General features: G+C 36.2%; 1 long non-coding RNA gene and 1 other non-coding gene across 6 annotated transcripts; both read left to right on the top strand.

Moving 5' to 3' along the window:
* Positions 1 to 4,041: 4,041 nt before the first annotated feature.
* LOC120070395 (small nucleolar RNA R71) lies at positions 4,042 to 4,145 on the top strand. Its single transcript, XR_005479890.1, has one exon. It is a non-coding gene; the product is annotated as a small nucleolar RNA R71 (small nucleolar RNA).
* Positions 4,146 to 13,865: 9,720 nt separating this feature from the next.
* On the top strand, positions 13,866 to 20,519 carry LOC120091850 (uncharacterized). 5 transcript variants are annotated; one of them, XR_016525411.1, is made up of 4 exons: positions 13,866 to 14,325; positions 14,423 to 18,535; positions 19,793 to 19,905; positions 20,011 to 20,519. It is a non-coding gene; the product is annotated as an uncharacterized LOC120091850 (long non-coding RNA). The 5 variants fall into 5 exon arrangements; XR_016525409.1 differs by having other exon boundaries at positions 14,423 to 19,905; XR_005485851.2 differs by having other exon boundaries at positions 13,866 to 18,535.
* The last annotated feature ends 3,257 nt before the right edge of the window (positions 20,520 to 23,776 follow it).

The raw sequence follows: 23,776 nt of genomic DNA, 5'->3' as shown, positions 1-23,776 counted from the left end.
TTGTATTTAACAAGTAATTTTGAAATGATGCAATTAATAAAATGTGTACCTTAGTCATTCACCAACGCCCTCGGCGTTCCAAAACGTGTGAAAATATTATTGGTGAGAAACTTTGAAATAGTCGCCGCATCGTTCTTGGCACAAGCCACAACTTTAACCCACTTTGATACATAGTCTACTACTAGCAAGATGTATTGTTGACCGCAGGACAAAGAAAAAGGTCCCATGAAATCGATGCTCTATACATCAAATAATTCAACTTCAAGTATATTATTCAGAGGCATCGCGTCCCTTAAGGATATATTTCTCGTGCTTTGACATGGGTCAGACTTGAGAATATACTCCTTTGAGTCTTTGAAGGTGGGCCAGAAATAGCCACTTTGGAGAACCTTTGCAACAGTTCTTTGTCCTCCAAAATGACCTCCGTAAGAAGAGTCATGGCACTCAACTAGGATGCGTTGTGTCTCTACTTCTAGAATGCACTGACGCATGATGGAGACGAGACCTTGTTTGTAAAGAAACGGTTCATCCCAAAAATAGAATTTGCTATCGTGTACAAGCCATTTCTTCTGTTGAGAGTTGAAGTGCTCAGGGAATTATTTGGTGGTTAAGTAATTAACAATGTCTGCGTACCACGGTTCCCTATCTTCAACTTTTAATAAACATTCATCAGGGAACACATCCCTGATTTCAGCTTGTTTGTCTTGTATCTCTTGATTTTCTAACCTCGACAGGTGATCAGCCACCTGATTTTCAGTCCCTCTTCTGTTCTTGATGTCAATGTCAAATTCTTGCAAGAGCAACACTTATCTAATTAACCTCGGTTTTGCATCCTTCTTGCTCATCAGAAATTTAATGGCAGAGTGATCTGTGTAAATGGTTGTTGACGCACCAACTAGATAAGATCTGAATTTTTCAATTCCAAACACTACTGCCAACATTTCCTTTTCAATAGTCGTGTAAAGCTCCTGAGAGTCATTTAGAGTCTTTGATGTATAGGAGATGGGGTGTATCAAGTTTCCTTTCTTTTGCCCCAACATGGTTTCAACTGCAACATCGCTTGTGTCGCACATCAGAATAAAGGGCTGCGTCCAGTCCGGTGCTATTAATATCGGAGCTATCGTTAACGCATACTTCAATGTTTCAAATGTGTCGAGGCTATCGTTATCAAATACATAGGACGGTTCACTTCTAGTAGTGTGCTCAGAGGACGCGTAATCTGAGAAAACCTTTTTATGAACCTTCTGTAGAAGCCTGCATGTCCTAGAAAACTTCGTAATGCTTTCACATTTACAGGCAGGGGAAGTTTAGCTATGACATCAATTTTGGCTTCATCGGCTTTTAGTCCGACCTTAGACACCTTGTGACCTAAAACAACACCTTCAGTCACCATAAAGTTACATTTTCCTAATTAAGCACAAGATTCGTTTCCTCGCATCGCGCAAGGACGACCTCTAGGTTGTCTAAGCAAGATTGAAAGGAGTCTCCAAAAAATGAGAAGTCATCCATGAAAACTTCAACGGTCTGTTCAAGGAAGTCTGAAGAAATTGCCATCATGCATCTTTGGAACGTTCTTGGTACGTTGCACAGTCCGAAAGGCATACGTCTGAACGCGAATGTTCACAATGGGCATGTGAATGTCGTATTCTCTTGATCTTTCGGGTCGATAAGAATTTGGTTGTATCCAGTGTATCCACCTAGAAATCAGTAAAAGTCTTTTCTGACTAATCGTTCAAGCATTTGGTCTTTGAAGAGGAGAGGGAAGTGGTCCTTCTTGGTTGCCGCATTGAGTTTCCTATAATCCATGCAGATGCGCCAGCCTGTGACAGTTATTGAAGGGATGAGTTTGTTATTGTTGTTAACTATCACTGTAGTGCCTCCCTTTTTAGGGATACATTGAACTGGGCTCACCCAGCTGCTATCAAAGATAGGATATATTACTTCTGCATCCAGCCATTTAATGATTTCTTTCTTCACCACTTCCTTCATTAGGGATATTGCCTACGTTGAGGCTCAATTAATCCAGTCTTTCCCTCTTCTAGCCTAATCTTATGCATGCATTACGATGGGTTGATGCCACGGATGTCAGCTAGCATCCATCCTATTGCCCACATGTGTCTTTGTAACATCTGCAAAAGAGAGCATTCATTAGGCTTAGAAAGATTAGCTGAAATAATTACAGGTAAAGTGTTATTTAATCCAAGTAAAGCATATTTAAGGTGGTCAAGTAAAGGTTTCAATTCTAGTTCTGGTGGTTCCTACAATGATGGACGCGTTGGCTTAGTCTGCCGCTCACTTAGACTTAGTGGCTCAAATTTCTTCATGGTTTCTCCCAACACAAGGACCATAAACTTGGTCCGCTTCTTCATCTTCAGGCAATTCTATTGAGTTGCTAAGTTGACATTGTTCATCATTAGAAAATTTTAATGCGTTTAACACATTAAATTTCATTTCTTGGTTAACTACGTGCATGGTTAATTCTCCCTTATGTATGTCTATTAGCACTTTCCTAGTGGCAATAAAGGGGCGTCCAAGAATGATTGACACATCCTTGTCTAGTTCATAATCAAGGATGATGAGATCCGCTAGGAATATGAACTTATCAACTTTCACTAGAACATCCTCAATCTTTCCTTCAGGATATGTGATTATTCTATCAGTGAGTTGAAGCGTTACAGAAGTGGTTTGCGCTTCACCAATTCCTAATTTCTTGAAAATTGAGAGAGGCATGAGGTTGATGCTTGCTCCTAGATCACACAACACATGTTCCGCATCTAACCCTCCGATTGAGCATGGGATCGTTAAGCTTCCTGCTCATGAACGAAGTGCTCAACCATTGAAAACAGCTTTAGGATGAGCAGGGTAAGTTGTTGCTGACTAAAGCATTGTACTCTTGTGTTAAAGCAATTACTTCTGTCTCGCTAACTCTTCTTTTTTTCGTCAAAATATCCTTAAAAAATTTTACATACTTAGGCATTTATTCTAAGGCTTCTATAAGTGGGATATTAATGTGCAGTTGCCTTAAAAGTTCAAGAAAACGCTTGAACTGCTGCTCATGATTCTTCTTTAGCATGCGTCTGGGAAATGGTGCCTTCAGCTACACCATAGGTGCTTCTACGTTAGACGTGGTCGGGTTGGAATGACTTGTAGATTCAGGCATTCGTTCTTCTTGATCTTCAAATGCTTTTGGGCGTGTTGTGTGCTCAGTTGAAGGATTGTTGTTTCTTGGGTTCACTATTATTTCCACAAGAGTTCTGCCGCTTTGTAATGTCACCACATGACATTGCTCTTTTCCGTTACTATTTCCTAGGGCTTTTGTATTGCTGGGCAGGACTCCTGGCGGTTGATTCTCCAGCTCACTAGCGATTTGCCCCACTTGTATCTCCAGACTACTAATGGATGACGCTTGGCTTTTTAGCAATGCGTAATTCTAGGCGATATATTCCTTTAAGAGGTTTTCAAGCAGAGAAGCTGAACTCAATGCATGACCTCCTTTATTGAAGGATTATTGGTGTGGCTGCTGAGATGGCTAGAATCTAGGCGGCGGTCCCTACCTATGTTGCTGATTTACCCCTAGCTGGTGTTGCTCCTATTGGTGACCCCCCCCCCCCCCCCCCCAAAGAATCCGCAGACTGACTACGGGTTCTGCGGGCAGTCGGTGTAGGAATGAGGATCTCCACAACCTACATAGCTAACCATGGGCTGTACGAATGTTTCCACCTGATTTACCTTTTGTGTGTTTGATGTGTTCCACAGTGATATATTCTGCAAAAGATTTGTCATGGTAGCCACTTGTGCAGAAAGCGTGGCTATTGCATTAGAATCAACAGAGTTTACATTCTGAGAGCGTCTTCTCCTATCTGCTTTTGCGTCATAAGTATTATCTACCCATTCCATATTATGCTTTACAATGCGGTCTAGTATTTTCTTAGCTTCGTTGTAAGATTTATCCATGATACCGCCAGCTGCAGCTACGTCGGCTACCATTTGAGATGCTCTGTCAATTCTCCATAAAAGGTTTTCATCTGGACAGTTAAAGGTAATCTGTGATGGGGATAGTTATTGACCAGTCCTTTGAAGCGCTCCCATGCGGCACTCAAAGTTTCGATTTCTTCTTGCTCAAAGTTCATTATTTCTCTCCGTCTTCTTACATTAGTGGTGGGTGGGAAGTTTTTTTGCATGAATTTTTCCACTAACTTTTCCCAAGTCTTTATCTCCCCAGGCTCTAAAGAACTCACTCATTGCTTTGTATCGTCACGTGGAGAATATGGGAATAAGGATAGCCTGATAGATTCTGGGGTGATTCCAGGAATCACAAAAGAATTGCACGTCTCCAGGAAGCGTTTCATGTGGGCATGAGGGTTTTTTCCACGAGCACCTTCAAACTGGCCAGCTGTTTGAAGCATTTGTAGCATTATAGATTTCATTTAAATCTTGTCCCATCCGACGTTGGATATATGATCCTTGGTGAAAAATCATACAACACAGAAGACGCTGATAATGGGTAGAAATGCACGTTATCATAGTGTTAAGTTCTTAAACAATGTTGGATTGCGTTGATGAAATATGTTAATTTACGTCCATTAAGTATCAGTATCTTAATATTGCAGTCACATGCGTTTATCGCATTAGAACAGTTGATTTTTATATTTTTGTGCAGAATATGCATTGACGCAATGCAAGAATTGCGATCATAAGAAATCATTGGTCGAGCACAACTTCACCGCAAGTTTTTACGATGATTTTGTTCACAAACGTTCGCCCAAGAAGGATCGTCACAACTTGGTCAGCGCAACATGGCGAGCGCATCTGGGTGAAAGACTAATTAATCGCGATGGGATAAAAAGCTGACGACAGTCGAATCCGAATTAAGTTGACAGCCAATAACGGTCACAAAGTACATTAAGCTTTTCGATGACAAATATTCGACGCATTAGTCAGGAATTAAAGTCGTTCCATCTGTACAATCACGAGAGAGAAGCCGCCGTTCACCTTGGATGTCTATAAATACCAAGGGCATTCTTTAGAGAAGGGGTTCAACAATTAGAGATTTCATATTTCAGTTCGCACGTCTTTGTTCATAGTTTTCTTTCATTTTAAGGCAGACGCGAGGGAGGAAGTTGTGCCGGCAGATCGTTCCGTTAAGCTTGGGAGAGCGCAGAAAGCTCCAAGGATAGAGAGAGGGCCAATGCCTGCAGAAGTAGGAACAATTTTAGAATTGAATAGAGATTGCAATGTAAAAGCCTCGGTCAGCAAGGAATTGCTACCAGGCTCTCTACCTTTAACTTCCATTGTCATTTTGTACTCAACTCATTTATAAGAATGGAATTTCCTTCTCTATATCTGTTCACTCTCTATTATTCACGCATGAGTAACTAAATCAGTTGAATGTGTTGAGAAGCATTTAGCTAGCACAACTAGGGAATCTTCAGTCTTTGCGATTATCTTGTATTATGTATGCTTCATTCGTCCATTAGAGATACTCGGGAAGGTAGTCCAAGGACAGGATCTAGACTTGGGAAGGTTAGGTTAGAATCTAGACTCGAAAGAGCCAGATTAGAACACATAAACAAGAGATAAGAGCTTAGGAATGAGCACTATTTGTTATCAACACATCGCATGCATCCTAGAGATAGGATATGATTGTATGCAGTCACCTTGCTTTTATGCATTTTGCATCATCGCATAGGACAAGAGTAGAGACTTAAGGATAAGCTCTATGGACATTTTGCATTCAACACATGTGTCCTAGACTTAGGAGAATCGCATTTGCATTGGAAAATGACTTGCTGTTCATGGTTGTAACATGATCGCGTAGTCTGATGCATTCCCAAGTAATGCTAGCTAAAGATCTTCTTAACTTGTTCATCGCATACTCATTGCATCTATCACGCAACTGTCTTTTCTCAATTTCGCCGCATTTGTTTATTTATTTCTTGTCAATGCAATCAAACAACATACCAACAATTTATTTACTTGGTTATCGCAAGGTTTTCATAAAAATTATCAACGCAATCTGTTTTCATAAGTCCCTGTGTTCGACCCTGGACTTACCAGGAAACTCAGAGAAATTTACACTTGGATTTCGCTGGGGAAACTTGAGTGCACAAGGAAAATTCATTAATGCATATCATCCACATTTCCACTTCATAAAATCAAGCATCAAGTTTTTGGCGCCCTTGCCGGGGACTTCGGTAAAATAGAGTGCTAACGGTAATTTTTCTGATTTTTTTGCAGACTCTCAATCTTTGGCAAATTACGACCCAGAGATTGAGAGGACATTTAGAAGGAGATTGAGAGACCGCCAACAACAACCACAGTCAGATAAAGAAGAGATGGCGAAGCAACCTAGAAATGGAGCATCAAATGATAACAATGCCATGGCGAATCCAATTCTGTTGGCAAATGATCACAATAGGCCCATTAGGGACTATGCATTGCCAAACCTCTATGATTTCTCCCCAGGAATCATGAGGCCTTCCCTCGACAGAAATCGATTCGAAATGAAGCCAGTGATGCTGTAGATAATCCAGACTGCAGGTCAATTCGAAGGAAGGCGTGGCGAAGACCCGCACGCCCACCTCTAAAGTTTTATTGAAATCTGCAATACTTTTGTGTTCCTAAACATCTCTTCTGAAGAAGTTCGACTAACGTTGTTCCCATTTTCTCTTTGTGATCAGGCTAGAAAATGAGCATATTCCCTCGAGCCAGGAGAGATCACTTCTTGGGAACAGGTAGTGGAGAAATTTATGAAGAAGTATTTTCCACCTACCGAGAATGCCAGACGAAGGAAACTTATCACAAATTTTGAACAAGACATGGACGAATCGTTCGGCGATGCTTAGGCGAGGTTTAAGAGGTTGGTCCGGGACTGTCCACATAATGGGTTGCCAGACTGCCTTCAAATAGAGATTTTCTATCATGGTTTGAATCTCACTTTGCAGACTACTACCAATACGGCAGCCACAAGTGGTCTGCTTCATAAAACATATGACGAGGCAAAGAATATCTTGGATCACATCTCTAAGAACCATGAAGATTGGAGGGAGAGTGACCAGAGATTGAGACTCAAAGACACTGACGCAAATGATGGTGCTATTGCTTCACTACAAAACCAGATGACCGCAATGATAAATTTAATCCAAGGAATTGCGATAAGCAGCCCAACACCACAAACTGGACAAATCAACGCAATCAATCAAAACACCTCAAGGTGTGCGACTTGCGGTGATGGGCATGCGATGGAAGATTGCCCACAAAATCCACAATCTGTATACTTTTTAAAAAAATAACCCTTTTTCGAATACCTACAACCCCGGGTGGAGAAACCACCCCAATTTTGCTTGGAAGAATCAACAACAAAATTTCCAACCTGTGGCGTAGAAAGAAGGGCCACCAAGATTCTTCCCTCGCAACAACGGTCAAACGAGCAACTAAACAAGTAGCTCACAACCACCGCAATCCTCTTCTTTGGAGAGCCTATTGAAGCAATACATAGAGAAAAATGAGACCGTGCTTCAAAGTTAGGCCACGTCCATCTGCAATCTCGAATTAAGGCCACGTCCATCTGCAATCTCGAATTATAGATGGGTCAGATTGTGAGTGAGCTGAAGAGTAGACCGCAAAGGGCTCTGCCAAGTTCAACTGAACTTCCACGCAACTCGGGGGGATCATGTAAAGATCAATGTCAGGTTGAAGAAGAAGCTTAGTAGAACAACTTCCATTGCGGCTGAACCTGATATTGCGATGACGCAAGAAGAAGAAAAAGAAGAAGAAGCAGCAGAACCGGAGGTTGCGTCGACCTCAAAGCCTGAAATGGGAACTGTGAAAGTTTAGTTACCTCCTTTCCCACAGAGACTAAGGAAGAAAAAGAACGAAGAGGTATAGTAAAAACACTTCTTATCTATGTTAAAGCAATTACATGTTAATATTCCTTTCAGTGAAGCGATTGAGGAAATGCCCGCCTATGCAAAGTTTTTGAAGGATATGGTAACTAAGAAGAGGGGAGCTGGAAAATTTGCCATGGTAGCATTAAAGCAAAGTTCAAAATCAATAATTCCACTGAAGATGAGCGATCCTAGGAGCTTTACCATTCCTTGCTCCATAGGAGGACTATACATCGAGCAAGCCCTGTGTGACTTGGGGGCCAACATAAATTTGATGCCTCTGTCAATCTTTAGACAATTAAATATGGGGCAACTTGTGCCCACAACAGTGACTCTCCAGCTGGCCGATAGATCTTTGGTTCATCCAGAGGGAAAGGTGAAGCATGTGCTGATCACCATTGACAAATTTATCCTATCAGCTGACTTCATCATTTTAGACTACGAGACTGACAAAGATGTGCCCATCATTCTGGGGCAACCTTTTCTATCAACGGGTCATGCTCAAATTGATGTGCATAAAGGGGAAATCACTTTGAGTATCAACGGACAGAAGCTCAAGTTTAATATAATTTGTGCCATGAAGTTTCTAGATGAAGAAGACCTGCATGACTCTAATGATGACCAAAATTCGATTGAAGAAGAAAAGTTTGATGAAGAGAATGAAGAAGAGGATGCTAGCGCATCCGTTGCTGCCTGCAATGCGATCATAACAAAAACAAGAAAAGAAGAAGAAATGATCATGAAGCAAGAAGTAGAGCCAAAAGAAACAGATTAAAGAAAAACAATGCAACCTTCCCTAGTGGAGCCACCAACACTTGAATTGAAGACCCTACCAACCTATTTAAAGTACGCATTTTTGGGGCAGAATGAGAAGCTGCCAGTTATCATTTCATCTATGCTCAACGAAGATCAGAAGAATGCGTTGATGTGCATTCTCAGGAAGCATGTGCGAGCAATTGGCTGGACGCTCACTGACATTAGAGGAATTAACCCCGCATATTGCATGCACCACATTCGTCTTGAAGATGACCATAAAGCAACAATTGAACATCAACACAGACTCAACCTTGTGATGAAGAAGGTCGTCAAGAAGAAGATTATCAAATGGCTAGATGTGGGCATGATCTATCCTATAGCAGATAGCACGTAGGTCAGCCCCGTGCAGTGTGTGCCGAAGAAGGGCGGCATGACGGTAGTCTCGAATGAACACAACGAATTAATACCACAAAGAACCATCACTGGATGGTGCATTTGCATGGACTACCGCAAGCTGAATGTGGCCACGAAGAAAGATCATTTCCCTCTACCATTCATTGACCAAATGCTAGACCAACTAGCAGGGAATGACTTCTACTGCTTCCTGGATGGTTATGCCGGATACGACCAAATCATGATAGCTCTAGAAGATCAAGACAAGATCATATTCACCTACCCATATAGGACATTTGCTTTTCGGCGCATGCCGTTTGGCCTTTGCAATGCACCAAACACGTTCTAAAGGTGCATGATGGCCATCTTTTCAGATTATCCCAAGGACTCTATGGAAATATTTATGGATGACTTCTCCGTTTATGGAAACACTTATGAAGTCTGCCTAGCCAACTTAGAGAATATTTTGAAGAGATGTGAAGATACGAATCTGGTGCTTAACTGGGAAAAATGCCATTTCATAGTGAAGGAGGGCATAGTGTTGGGACATAAGGTCTCCCGGGATGGGTTGGAGGTGGACAAAGAAAAAATTGAAGCAATAGAAAAACTTCCATCTCCAACCAGCGTGAAGGCTGTGCAAAGCTTCTTAGGGCACGCTGGATTCTAAAGACGATTTGTCAAAAAAATTTCTAAAATAGCACGACCATTTCGAGTCTATTGGTAAACGACTTACAACACTTCAAATCTCAATCTAACCTCTAAAACACAGTGGGTATCAATAAATTTATGTCAAATGTTGATGAGTATCGTAAATATCAACCCACGAGAACTTACCAAACAAAAGTCAAAACAAACTTTAACACTGCTAGACACTTAAATTGAAATAATCTTTTTTTTTTTTGTTGAATGTGTAATTTAGGTCTGAATATAGGAGAAATACCTCTTATAAATATGGAAAGAATAAATACAATAAATAATAAATATTTGACAAATTAATATTTATATACAAATATAGAAATTCCAACACTCCCCTCAAGTTGATTTGAAGATGTAACGCCCTGCATATAAAACTAGGCTTATTTTAGAATAAAGCATGATTTTAAATCCCTTTTGATCCATTAATTATAAATTAATGAGACTCCTTAGTTGTTGATTCTAATTTGAAATAATTTCACTTTCATCTTATAAATTAGTTAAATTAAATTAATGTAAAATTTAGGAAAAATAAACTTTTTAATTAAACTCTTTAATTTCAAGATTTTAGATTTTATTACTAAAAATTTTCCCGAATCTTTTAAGGCTTCACTTTGGGTAATTTGTAATATTTTTTAAAAATAAGTTTGTCTTAAGAAAATTTGAGATATTTGGACATAAATAAAATCTTTTAAGTTTTTCCTTCTTTTTTTTTTTTTTTTTTTTAATTGGAGCATTTTTATTTTTAAAGAAAAGAAAATGAAAGGTATCTTTTTTTTTTTAAGGGAAGAAATTCTAGCTATTGGAGTTGATGTCCTAAATCTCATATGTCTTGTAGTTTGTAAAAACAAATCAAATATCTAATAAAACAAGAGGTATCTTATTGACGTTTAGACTGCATTTGTTCAATTCAATAAACTAAGATTCAATGTTATTTTAGATCATGTTTAAGTGATAACCTAAATGGTTTGTAGTAGATGGATAAGGTTGGGTACCATATCCTGGTGACACTATGAATAGAATCGCTTTGTAGATTTCACAATTGTTGTAAAGTGCTACAAATGATCAGATCCTGATCGTTCATGTGGAGACATGAAAGTGAGGGTATTTTATGATAAGTGCCCGCGATGCTTGTTGGATGCAAAGCTAGAGGTCCTTCTAGAATCCTTGAAAACACTCACAAAGAAAGCTAACTTAGATCAAACTTAGAATCTATAATGGTCACTCTTAAATCCTAAAACAACTCATTCCAGAATTAGTTTGATCAAAACTAATACAATGAATTGATTTAAATATCAAATCTAAAGCAAGATTTGAAAGAAAAAGATAACACCAAAGGGTTGAATAAGTACAAGCTTTTTACTATCGATCCTCTTTGTTTTGAAGAATATTACAAACTATTTTATAGGTCAAATGGTCGTGGATAGACCAAGAAACTCAAAAATCATTCAAATACAATTAATTGCAAATTGTAGTAAATAACACCTAGAAACTTGAAACTTAATTGCATACTAAATTATAAGTCAAAATGCAAAACTAGGAATGTAGAAAGTTTTCAATTGCCTTAAATATCTCCTCTAGAAGGCGAAAAAATAGATATGCACGTTTGACAAGGTTTGACATCACATTTCCCCATGCAGTGCACACTTGACAACATTTTCTTCACAAAATCTGCACACTTTTTTTTTTATCACTGTATCATCTTCCAAACTATAGGACTTTTCCTGTGATATCTTCATGCCATTCTCTTCTTGACTCATTGAACTAACATTATATAAAACTTTGGCCTCAAAATTATTTGTCGGTTCTTGTGAATTTGTTTTTAAAGATGTAGTGTGGATGCCTCTTGAATCTTCTTTGTCTTGCTTATTGTAATTGAACCTTTAGGTACATGCAATGGTTCAATAGTTGAATTCACATCATTTTATACAAAGAGTTTGTATAAGACAGGACCACAAAATGAATAGTCTTTCTATATAACACTGCTAGTAGAAGAGACTTACATTTCACTAGGATGATCATAGGTGATTTGACCTTAATCCTGATTAAGTTGTGAACTCTTGTTTATGAGGGCAATCCTGTGATTTTCATAGGTGGAGTGGCCTTGTTAGTCGACTCAATAAGCCTACCATTTTGGGGATCTGTCCAAGTAGGGAGCTAGGAACACAACTACACAAGATGGAATTCACTCATTCCCATCTTTAGGGAAAATAGATAAATTGCTCCTTTAATAGTTGATTTCGGATCTTGAACATTAAGGCTTCAACATCTCACTGGTCCAAGAGATATTAATTTATAGTTGAACTATAAACTGTTTGTTCATTAGAGGAATTAATCGTACTTACAGAGTTAGAGGTAACTATAGGTGTAAACGGTAATTTGACCCAGCTATAGTTATGAGTGATTTGTGAAATGTCGACTCACTGTTGATTAGTTATATCCATGGACATAGAAATATACCTACAGTGCTAAGGGTGCACCTATTGGTCTTTAGTGGGGTGACCGGTAGTTAATAAAATTTATTAATTTAATTAAAGAGTTTAATTAATTAATCTCATAGATAAGAGGAATGATATGAATTTTTCAATTCAATTGATGGAATAACATATTAATGACATTGATATGATATGGTCAATTATAAACGTGATCTGTACTTAAGAGAGAAATATTTGAATTGAATTCTTATGAATTAGATTAAGGAAGAATTAATTAATTAATTTTGAGAGATGAAGACAAATGAACCTACGATGTTTATTAATTAATTAATTAATTATATGTATATATATTAAATTGGATTTAATATATATGATTATGTAACTGGTATGCTAATTAATTGAATAAGTATTATTTAATTAATTGGGCTTAAGGGTACATTGGGAAAGACTTGGAGAAGGGTAAACCCTTCGCCATACAAATATCTCTTTATGATCAATTTAGGGGATAAAATTTCATTGTGAAATACCCTACCCTCCAATCTAAATTTTCTATCAAATTTTTTCGTCTCAATCATTCTCTATTATTCTTCTTTCTCCAAGGTGATAGAGACCACTTTTCTACCCTTGGATTCCTAGAGAATAACAAGGTTGCACTTGCGATGGTGTCCTTTGTTCATTGAAGAAACGGTCGTGAGAAGACAGAGAGGAAAACTTGAAGAGTTGATTCGACTAAGGTTTGTTGCTTTATCTATTTATGTTTTCTTTGTTGTTTTTGTTTCCTTAAAAACTAAAAAACAAAATGCAAGACGATTTCACGCTTCCATGAGAATTTGATTCCCTTCACTAGCCACCATTTAGTTTAGGAAATTTCAAAAATAGTCTCCTTAAGTTTTCATCTTTCAAAACTAGCACATTTTTTGAAAACTCGTTATAATAATTTTTTTCTTAGTCCATCTCGCCCGATATTGACCAACAAGATTTACATAAAAAAATAACTTTTTCTATCTTATCCATCGTTTTGGCTTTCTCAGGGAAATCTTGAGCCGTTAACACCGATATTCTATCAAATCCTTCCAAAATTTATATCAAATCTTACCTAATTTTTCAAATCTTTCAGCCTAAAGATCAAATTATTTGGGAGATATAAAGGATCTGATGTATCCTTGACAAAAGTAACACTAAGATTCTATATAGCTGAAATCTTAGGTAGATTAACACTAAGATTCTTTATATTTTCCCAAATCTTAAGTTTTTTTATTCGCAAAATTTGATGTTCACAGTGCAATTGAGATCCATCTAAAAAATTATAATTGGTAAATTCATTTGGAAATTTGGAAATTCATTTAATTGTGGAAACAATATTTAGGATACAAATTTGAAAAATTATGTAAAATTTGTATATAAGATTTGGTAAAAAATAGTTGAAATGGAGAAAATCTAAAAAGATATAAGATTTAGTATAAGATTTGGAAAGATTATATAAAATTTTGAAAAATTAATAGAACCGCGGTGTTAATATTGCCCGATTTCACCGAGAATGTCCAAAATAATCGATAAGTTAGAAAAAGTTAATGTTCTAATCTAAATCTTGGTGATCGATTTTGTCTGGACCGAGAAAAACTAGTTTAACAAATTTTAAAAAAGGTACTAGTTTTAAAAAATGAAAACTTGATAATGTTATTTTTCCTCCTCACCTTTTTTTTTTTATTCTCACTCTCCCCCTTTCCCTTTCCCGACAAAAAAGTAGGCCAAACCCCCTTCTTTTGTTTTGCTTCAATTGGCCAACACACACTTCGACGTCGGTCAGATAGTGACCGACACATCTTTTTTTTCCTTCTTATCCGGCGATCCCCAACGCGTGACTCCAGCGAAGAACAACGAGCGACGACGGTGCCTCCCTCATTTGACAACTGCAACCACGATGCCGCAACCTACCTGCACGCAAACAGAACGTAGGACCTTGAGCTCTGACCAACCCACGATGTTCGCACCCTTCGACGACGTTGTAGCAGCACTCTTTTTTTTTTTCCTATTTTGACAATGTTTGACACCTACCCATTCCTTTTTGACATCGAGATTGAAATATCCACTTCCTAACGACTCTGAATTTGTAGAATTAAGTCTACTCGGATACCAATCAGCAAGGATTCAGGCTCTTTTAGGTAAGTTTCAGCGGGTTTAGTGCTCTAAATTCCTTTTCGAACTAAATTAAGGTTCTTTATATTGGTCTCTCTAACATTTGGAAACTCTTAATTTTAGATTCGAAATAGTTTCGGGGCTATTTGAACACATTTCAACAAGAGCCCAAATCTTTTTGGTGAGTTTTAGGTTCTAGAACTTTATTTAAAGCCTTTCAAATTAAATTTAGATGATGTAAATTAGTCAATAATTCTTAAGTACTCTTTTAATGCGATTTACGCTTGATGCGAAGTGTTCAAATTGAGGTTTAAGGTCGATTTGAGTAAGTTTTCTTGTTTCAAACACTATTTGAGCTTTCGACTAGGGATTTGAACAAAGTTGTAACTTTGGAGTCTTGTTTCTATTATTTCGGGAACTTTTTGATTAGTTAGAAACATTGTGATGCTTAGGTAAATAGAATTCTACCTGTTAGGTCTGTTTGCTTGTGTGTTAGCATGTTGTGTGATTTATTTATGTTACATACATGTATAAATATGACATGATATTCTGAAATCTGTGATATGTTTCTAATATGGTTGGACATGCTTGGATGCTTGTAGTGTTGTTTTGAATATGTATATCATGTTGACATACTATTATGTGGCTCTATTGATATAACTATGTTACGAGATGTTTGAATGTGTACATAGTGAATGTTATGAGCATATTATTTTATGTAAATTTTGGCATAAGACATGATTTAGAAGTATGTATAGGACTTATACAATATGGTGAGTTAGTGTAGTAAATAGATTGAGAACTGTGCTCATAAAGGAAAATTGGATGAGAAGTGATGTAACCATTGGATTTAGAAAAGTGTTGGGCCTTGATTATGGTTAAGGATTGACAAGAGGTTCGAGGCCTTAGGTACGGCCAAGGGTCAAACATTAAGTATAGTAACGTCAAGACCTTAAGTACGATTAAGTGTTGACGAGTAGTTTGAGGCCTTAGGTATGGCTAAGGGTCAGACATTAAGTGTTGTAGAGAAAGTTGAGGCCTTAAGTACGGTTAAGGGTCAACAAGTAGTTCGAGGCCTTAGGTATTGCTAAGGGTTGGACATCGAGTGTTGTATAGAATGTCAAGGCCTTAAGTATGTTTAAGGGTCGATGAGATGTTTGAGCCTTATATAAGGCTGAGGGCGAATGTTGAGTGCTATAGAGGACATCGTGGCCTTGAGTATGGTTAAGGGACAATGTACAGTTCAAGGTCTCAGGTACGGCTAAGGGTTGAACGATGAGCACCATAAAAAGCAATAGGATCCTAAATATGGTCAAGGGTCAACATGTCTGGAGGATTTCATTTCGAAAGTTGCAACGTCAGGTTGGGTTGTTGAGCGTGAATGAAGAGTCTGGTTTAAAATTATGTATGCTTTGTATATAATGATATAATTCACGAGTTTAGCATGATGTGATCGATATTATTGTTGATGTGTATAATTCATTCTCAAGGATTTCATTTAGAAAGTTGTGACGTTAGGTTGGGGGGTTTAGCATGAATGAAGAGTTCGATTTAAAATTATGTATGCTTTGTATATAATGAAATAATTCATGAGTTTAGCATGATGTGACCGATATTACTGTTGATGTGTATCTTTGAAATGTATGTATGCTATTTGGTAGCCCTTCAGGTATGGGCTATTTACCAGTACAGTGTACTGACCCTCCACTAGGTTTTGTAAGTATCGACGAGCATTGCAACCTTGGTGATGTGGAGGAGGAAGACTGAAAAAAATTAGGATTATGTCATTTTTGGTTTATTTTCGATATGAGTTTGTTTCTAGCTTGTGGAACTTGCTATAGTTTCAAGTTGTTTTAGGTTGTTGGAGTTGAGAACTTCTAATAGGTCTTGGCTGGTTTATTATGTTTGAATTTTATATAAGTTTAAATTTTTTTAGTTTGGTAAGTTTTCCTAAATCTTATTAAGTAGTTATTTGAGCATTTTTGTTCTGGAAATTGGGGCAATTCTGTTGAGGACATATTGTCTTAAATATCATTGGGAGTGGATTCTTTTGAAACAGGTGCCGATAAAAATTTAGTTATGTTATGGTAGCATTGTTGTGCTGCTAAATTTTTTTTTCCTAAAATATAAGTGAGTTTATGTTAAATTTAGATAATGATCCCTAGTTTATTACTGAAAATTTAGGGACACTATAGAAGATGTCTTCCATAGCTAGCTTGTCAATCAATCTATTAAATTGTTTTTTTTTAAGGTCTTTAGTTGGCACATTAACAATTTGCTTTGATGTAAAAAGATAAGGAATACATATTGTTCCTGCTTCAATCTTCTCTTTAATAAAATGTTTATCATCCTCGATATGCTTAGTTCCATCATGTAGAATTGGATTATGGGCAATAGGAATGGCAACTTTATTGTTACAATAAATCTGTATAGGCGTAATTAAGGAAATTTTCAACTCGTCAAGTATTCTTTTGATCCATATACCTTAAAAAATTCCCTGAGTTAAGGCTCTAAACTCTTTTTTAACGCTACTTCTAGTTGTTGAATTTTAAGTTTAAAAACTCGTGGTTTGTAAATAATAAACTTTTTCTGATAAATTCAATAAAGTTGTTATTGAAGTTTGATTCAATAAAGTTTTATTGAATATATTAATTGCTTATTTTTTTTTAGAAATAAATCCAATACATAAACGATCTATGAATATTATATGAGTACTTGAATTTTATGTGGAGACATAGTATTGGATCAAATTCGAGTAAATAGTCTAAATGATCTATAGTATATGAATAAGGTTGGGTGCCTTATTTTGGTAATATTATCGGATGCGACCCACTCTAAAGTTGTTACAATGAGTTATAAAGTGCTACAGACGAAGTGATCTTGATTTGTACATGTGATGACATGAGGAGTGAGGCCGTCCTGTGCAATGAGTTTGCACAAGATCGGATCATGAAATAAGTCACTCTTACTATATAACACTATTTACTGTTTAAGACTGACCATTTCACAACGATAACCTAGGTAACTAAACCTGAATCTTGAGCTAACTAGAACTCCTGTTTATTCCGGATTATTCTTAGATTTGCATGGATGAGGGTTGGCTCAACAGTGCCGACTAAATAAGCCTCCCATTTTAGGGGTAAGATCGGGTAATAGCTTGGGACATAGGGTGCAAGATGCAATTTACTCCTTCCTGTTTTAGGAATAGAGGTAATCTCGGGGGTAAAACATCCATTTGACCCCACTGTTATTATGAACAACTTGTGAAGGGTTAACTTACTAATCATAGTTAAATCAAGTGGACACAATATATTTATAGTGAGAGAAGTGCAACTTTGGGCTTCAGTGGAGTGACCCAATAGTTAACGAATGAGGATTAATTTGATGTAAAGAGTTTAGTCAATTAATCTCGGATCGTTGGAGCCCATGATCTATAGATCCACTAGCCCCTTACTAGCTCACAAACGGATTAGCCTTAGAGTAGCATGATAAGTTGATTTGAATCGTTCAAATTAGAATTAAGGAAATTAGTAATTATATGTGATATGATTACACGTTTAATTTTAGGATTAAACGGAATTGGAGAATCGAATAATATTTAAATATGATTTAAATATTAAAAACATGAATGAGGTGGAATTGGTGTTAAATTAATTTAATATTTGATATTAAATTAATTGAATTAATTAAATTGTTTAATTAATTATTAATTATTAATATTATTAGAAAAGTTAATTTTGAATTAATTTTTGTAAAATTAATATAATTTCAGTTTTAATTGTTAAAATAAAAACTGAAATTGAATTATAATTTTGAAATTTGTTTCCAACTTTAAAAAATAAAGAACATTGGAATTTGGAAAACTCACTGGGATATTTCCACTAAGAGTTCCTAACCATCTTAGTCATTAAAATCCACCTAGTTCCACCAAGTAAGAGGTGTAATTCATGTAAGAAATCCATTTTCATGAAAGTCATGTAATAAATAAAACAAATTGGAGTGGAAATCGAACCTGCATTGAAAAGATTTTTGTTAAAAAAATCTGTTTGAAGAAGTGGTCTTCATCTATTGAAAACCAGAAAACCTTTCTCGTCCATTTTCCTAATTCAAAGTTATTTTGAGTCCCACAACTCAATATAAGGCACCAAGAGATAGTAGGGAAGACCTTATGGTGGTTCACATCCAAAGGAATGGAGGATTGCAGTTGGAATTTGTGATTCAAGAGGTACTTCAAAGGTTAGTGTTGAAACCTTTTTTTAGTTTATGAGCATACTGAATTTAAAGCTAAAATTAATGAATTAGAATGCTTAATGATCTTGTCTTCTTCTGTTGCATATTTCCTAAGTCCAATATTAGCCACCACATTTTGTTTTTTTACTTCTCCAAGTAACCAAATTTTCTCCAACAAAGGAACTATAATTAGATGTAGATCTTCTATCTGTAGCACTTTCAACCTAATGCATCAGTGTAGACTTCTATTTGGAAGTGATTATTCCTTTTAAATATAATACCTTTTTCAGGAGACCGTTTCAAAAACCTCTTCAAAATGATTCAGTCCAAAAGTATGCATAAATTGACTAACCATGCTCACAACATATGCAATATCAAGTTGTATATGAGACAGATAAATTAATCTACCAACAAGTCTCTGATATCATTCTTTATCTTTTATTTCTTCTGTTTTTGCTAATAGAAGCTTTATATTAGATTCAATAGGAATTTCTGCAATCTTGCTACCAAGTAATCATGTTTCTTCAAGTAAGTCAAGAACATACTTTCTCTGTTTAACAAAGATCTCTTTTTTTAAATCTTGCAAACTCCATTTCTAGGAAATATTTCAACATTTCCAGGTCCTTAATTTGAGACTCGCATGCCAATTTTTTCTTGAGATCAATTAAACTTGCTGCATCATCACCTGAGAATAATATTATCTAAATAAACAATCAAAATTGAGAATTTATTATTCTTCAATTATTTATAAAATAACATATGATCTGCTTAACTTTGAAGAAATCGATAACTGGACACAACTTTTCCAAGACATTCAAACTAAGCTCTTGTGGACTGATTAAGGCCATAAAGAGATTTCATTAATTTGAGATTTTTTTATAGCCAAGGTCCTTTTCAAAACCTGGTGATAAACTTATAAACACCTTTTCCTCAAGATCGCCATTTAGAAGGGCATTTTTCATGTCAAGTTGGTAAAGTGACCAATCTAAATTAACTGCAAGAGATAGAAAAAAACTCCAATAGAGTTAATAGCAATAAGAGTCAATGTTTCCTGATCATCAATTCCGTATGTCTGATTGAATCCTTTAGCTATTAATCTGGTCTTATATCTCTCAATACTACCATCAACATTAAATTTTATGGTGAACATTTACAACCCATTGATTTCTCATTTTTAGGAAATTCTACTATTTCCCAAGTTCCATTTTTTTAGAGCATTCATCTCCCCCGTAATTGCTAATTTTCTATTTGGATCATCTAAAGCCTCATGTTATTTGGAACAAACAATTCATCTATCTTGGATATGAAAGCGAGGATTTACCACTGGTGGTGTTGATCGAGCTCGGGAGAGGAAGATTGTGGTGGATTCTACAAAGGTTGTAATTTCTAACCCTTTATGCATGCTTATTCTTGTTTTTTATATAATTAGAATGTTATCGATCCTTACTTCCGTTGTGCATGCATTCTTTATGTTCCAACAGAGGAAACCCTCATGGTTGTGCCCAAAGAAGATCTTATTTCGTTATGGTCAAATTGTCATGACAATGAGAAGGATTCATGATCTTACTGTAGACTTCGTTTTTCAAGGGTAAATTCACCAATGTCCTATATTTCCTCTAGTTTTCACAGAGAATAACATGCCTAATTAAATTTGGTTAATCCATGTTTCTGTCCTCTATTGTGTATTGTTCTGCAAAATGTAAATTGGGACTTAATTTCATTCACGTGCTTCCATTATGGGTATTCAAAAGCCTTTAGATGCAGCTTGGATAGTTGATTCAGGGGCCATTAATTACATCTCTTCTTCATTACAAGGAATTAGTTCCTTAAGGTAGATTGAGGCTAGAGAGATGACCATGCGAGTCGGGACAAGGCAGGTCGTCTCTTCTGTTGTAGTGGGGAGCTTAAAATTACCGTTTCAGAAATCATGCTTATTGTTAGACAATGTATATATTTTTCTACCATTAAGAGGAACTTAATTTATGTTTCACGTCCGATAGAACTATTATATTCAATCTCGTTTAATGTAAATAAAGCGTTTATTTTCAAAGATTGGATTGAGATATGTTCTGCGACATTAGAAAGTAATTTATACATGCTTAGGTCAAAACTACAACAACACAAAATAAAAGACAAAAGGTTTCTCCTAAAGAAAATGCGCATATTTGGCATCTAAGATTAGATCGCATAAATTTCAATAGGATTGAGAGGTTGGTCAAGAATTAACTTCTAAGTGAGTTAAAAGAAAATTCTTTACTTGTATATGAGTCATGTCTTAAAGGCAAAATGACTAAAAGACCTTTTACTGCAAAAGGTTAGAGAGCCAAAGAACCTTTAGAACTTGTACATCTATACCTTTGTGGTCGGATGGATGTTAAGGCAAAATGGGGGTATGAATATTTCATCACTTTTATGGTATGTTTACCTAATAGAATAAAATTCTGAAACACTTAAAAAGTTCAAGGAATACAAGGTTGAAGTTGAGAATTTGAAGTAAAACTATTAAAACACTTCGATCAAATTAAGGTGAAAAGTATATGGATTTAAGATTATAGGACTATTTGATAGAACATTGAATCACATCCCTACTTTCAGCATATGATACACATCAACAAAATGGTGTATCATAAAGGAGAAACAAATTCTTTAGACATGATCTAGTCGATGATGAGTTATGATTCATTACCTAACTCGTCCTAGGGATGTTCAGTGGAGATTGTAGCTTATCTTTTGAACCAAGTTCCGTTAAAAGGTGTTTTTCAAACACATTTTGAGTTATGGAGAGGTTGTAAAATTAATTTATGGAACCTCAAGGTTTTGGGGCATCTAACACATATACTAGTGACTAACCCCAAAAAAATTGGAACCATGTTCAAAGTTCTGCCTATTTATAGGCTATTCCAGAGAAACGAGATATGGTTGAAGTCTAAAACACTTAAAAAGTTCAAGAAGTACAAGGTTTAAGTTGAGAATTTGTTAAGTAAAACTATTAAAACACTTCGATCAAATTAAGGTGAAAAGTATATGGATTTGAAATTATAGGACTATTTGATAGAACATTGAATCACATCCCTACTTTCAACATATGATACACCTCAACAAAATGGTGTATCAGAAAGGAGAAACAAATTCTTTAGACATGATCTAGTCGATGATGAGTTATGATTCATTACCTAACTCGTCCTAGGATGTGCAGTGGAGATTGCAGCTTATCTTTTGAACCAAGTTCCGTTAAAAGGTGTTTTTGAAACACATTTTGAGTTATGGAGAGGTTGTAAAAGAAATTTATGGCACCTCAAGGTTTTGGGGCATCTAACACATATACTAGTGACTAACCAAAAAAAAACTAGAACCATGTTCAAAGTTCTGCCTATTTATAGGCTATTCCAGAGAAACAAGATATGGTCACTTCTATGACCCAAAACATAATAAAGTGTTTGTATCGACCAATGTTACTTTCTTAGAAGAGGACCACATTAGGGAGTATAAACCACGCAGTAAAATCATGTTAAATGAGCTTTCCAATGTATTTAAACTTCAACAAGAGTTGTTGAAGATGCTAATACATTAACAAGAGTTGTTGATGTTGGCACATCTAGTCAAGCACATCCTTCTCAAGAGTTGAGAGTACCTTTACCTAGTAAGAGGGTTATAGCTCAACCTACTCGCTATATGGGTTCAACAAAAGCCCAAGCCGTCATACCAAATGATAACATTGTGGAACAATTGACCAATAACTAGGCAATGAGTGATGCAAACAAAGATGAATGGATTAAGACTATGAATCTAGAGACGAACTCTATGTACTTCAAATCAGTCTGGGATCTTGTAAATCAACTTGATATAGGTTGCAAATGGATCTACAAGAGAAAAAATGGTGTAGATGGAAAGGTGCAAACCTTTAAGATTAGATTGGTGGCAAAGGGTTATACTCAGGTTGAGGAAGTGGACTATGAAGAAACTTTCTCATCTGTTGCCATGTTGAAGTCTATCTATATTCTCTTGTCCATTTCCATATATTATGACCATGAGATATGGAAATGGAGTCAAGATTTCCTTTTTGAATGGTAATCTTGATGAGAATATCTACATAAAGCAACCAGAAGGATTCATTTGAACAAGGTCAAGATCAAAAGGTTTGCAAGCTTAATTAGTATATCTATGAATTGAAATACGTATCTCGATCTTGAATTACAAGATTTGATACTACAATCAAGTCTTATGGCTTTGACCAGAATATTGATGAACCTTGTGTCTACAAGAAGATCATCAATAGTTTAGTAGCTTTTCTAGTGTTGTATGTGAATGATATCCTACTCATTGGAAATGATGTAGGCTTACTGACTAAGGTAAAGAACTGGTTGGCTGCTCAATTTCAAATGAAATATTTGGGTGAAGCACAGTTTGTTCTTGAGATTCAAATTATCAGAGATCACAAGGACAAAATGTTGCCCTTGTCTTAGGCATCGTATATCGATAAAATACTTGTAAGGTATTCGATGTCGAATTTCAAGAAGGGTTTATTACCTTTTGGGCGTGAAATTATATTGTCTAAGGAACAGTGTCCTAAGACACCACAAGAGGTTTAGAAAATGAGAAGGATTTCCTATGCAACAGTTGTGGGTAGTCTTATGTATGACATGTTGTGTACTAGGTCAGACATTTGTTATGCAATATGGATAGTCAGTAGATATCAATCTAATCTTGGATATGATAATTGGATTGTCGTTAAAACCATCCTCAAGTATTTTTTAAGAACAAAGGACATGCATGTATATGGTGCTAAGGATTCAATCCTTACAGGATACATTAACTCTGATTTTTAGACTAATAAAAATTCAAGGAAAGCTACATCAGGATCGGTGTTCTCTTTTAATAGAGGAGCTATAATATGGTGTAGCATCAAGCAAGATTGCATTGCTGACTCTACCATGGAGATTAAGTATATTGCTGCTTGTGAAGTTGCGAAAGAAACTATCTGGTTCAGGAAGTTTTTGACAGATTTAGAAGTAGTTCCAAACATGTCAATGCTCATCATTTTTATTGTGATAATAGTGGTGCTATGGCGAATTCCAAGAAGCCTCGAAGCCATAAGAGAGATATCAAGTGCAAGTATCATTTAATAAGAAAGGTTGTGCAACGAGGAGATATGATCATCACGAAGATTTCTTTGGAGTACAATATTGCTAATTCATTTATAAAGGCTCTTACAACTAAGGTATTTGAAGTTTACTTGGAGATCTGGGT

Source organism: Benincasa hispida, chromosome 1 (genome assembly GCF_027475165.1).
Source record: "Benincasa hispida cultivar pf3 chromosome 1, pf3_genome.v1.1, whole genome shotgun sequence".
NCBI classification, from domain to species: Eukaryota; Viridiplantae; Streptophyta; class Magnoliopsida; order Cucurbitales; family Cucurbitaceae; genus Benincasa; species Benincasa hispida.
Note: the sequence above shows the minus strand (reverse complement) of the source record. Positions and strands in the feature narration are given on the sequence as shown.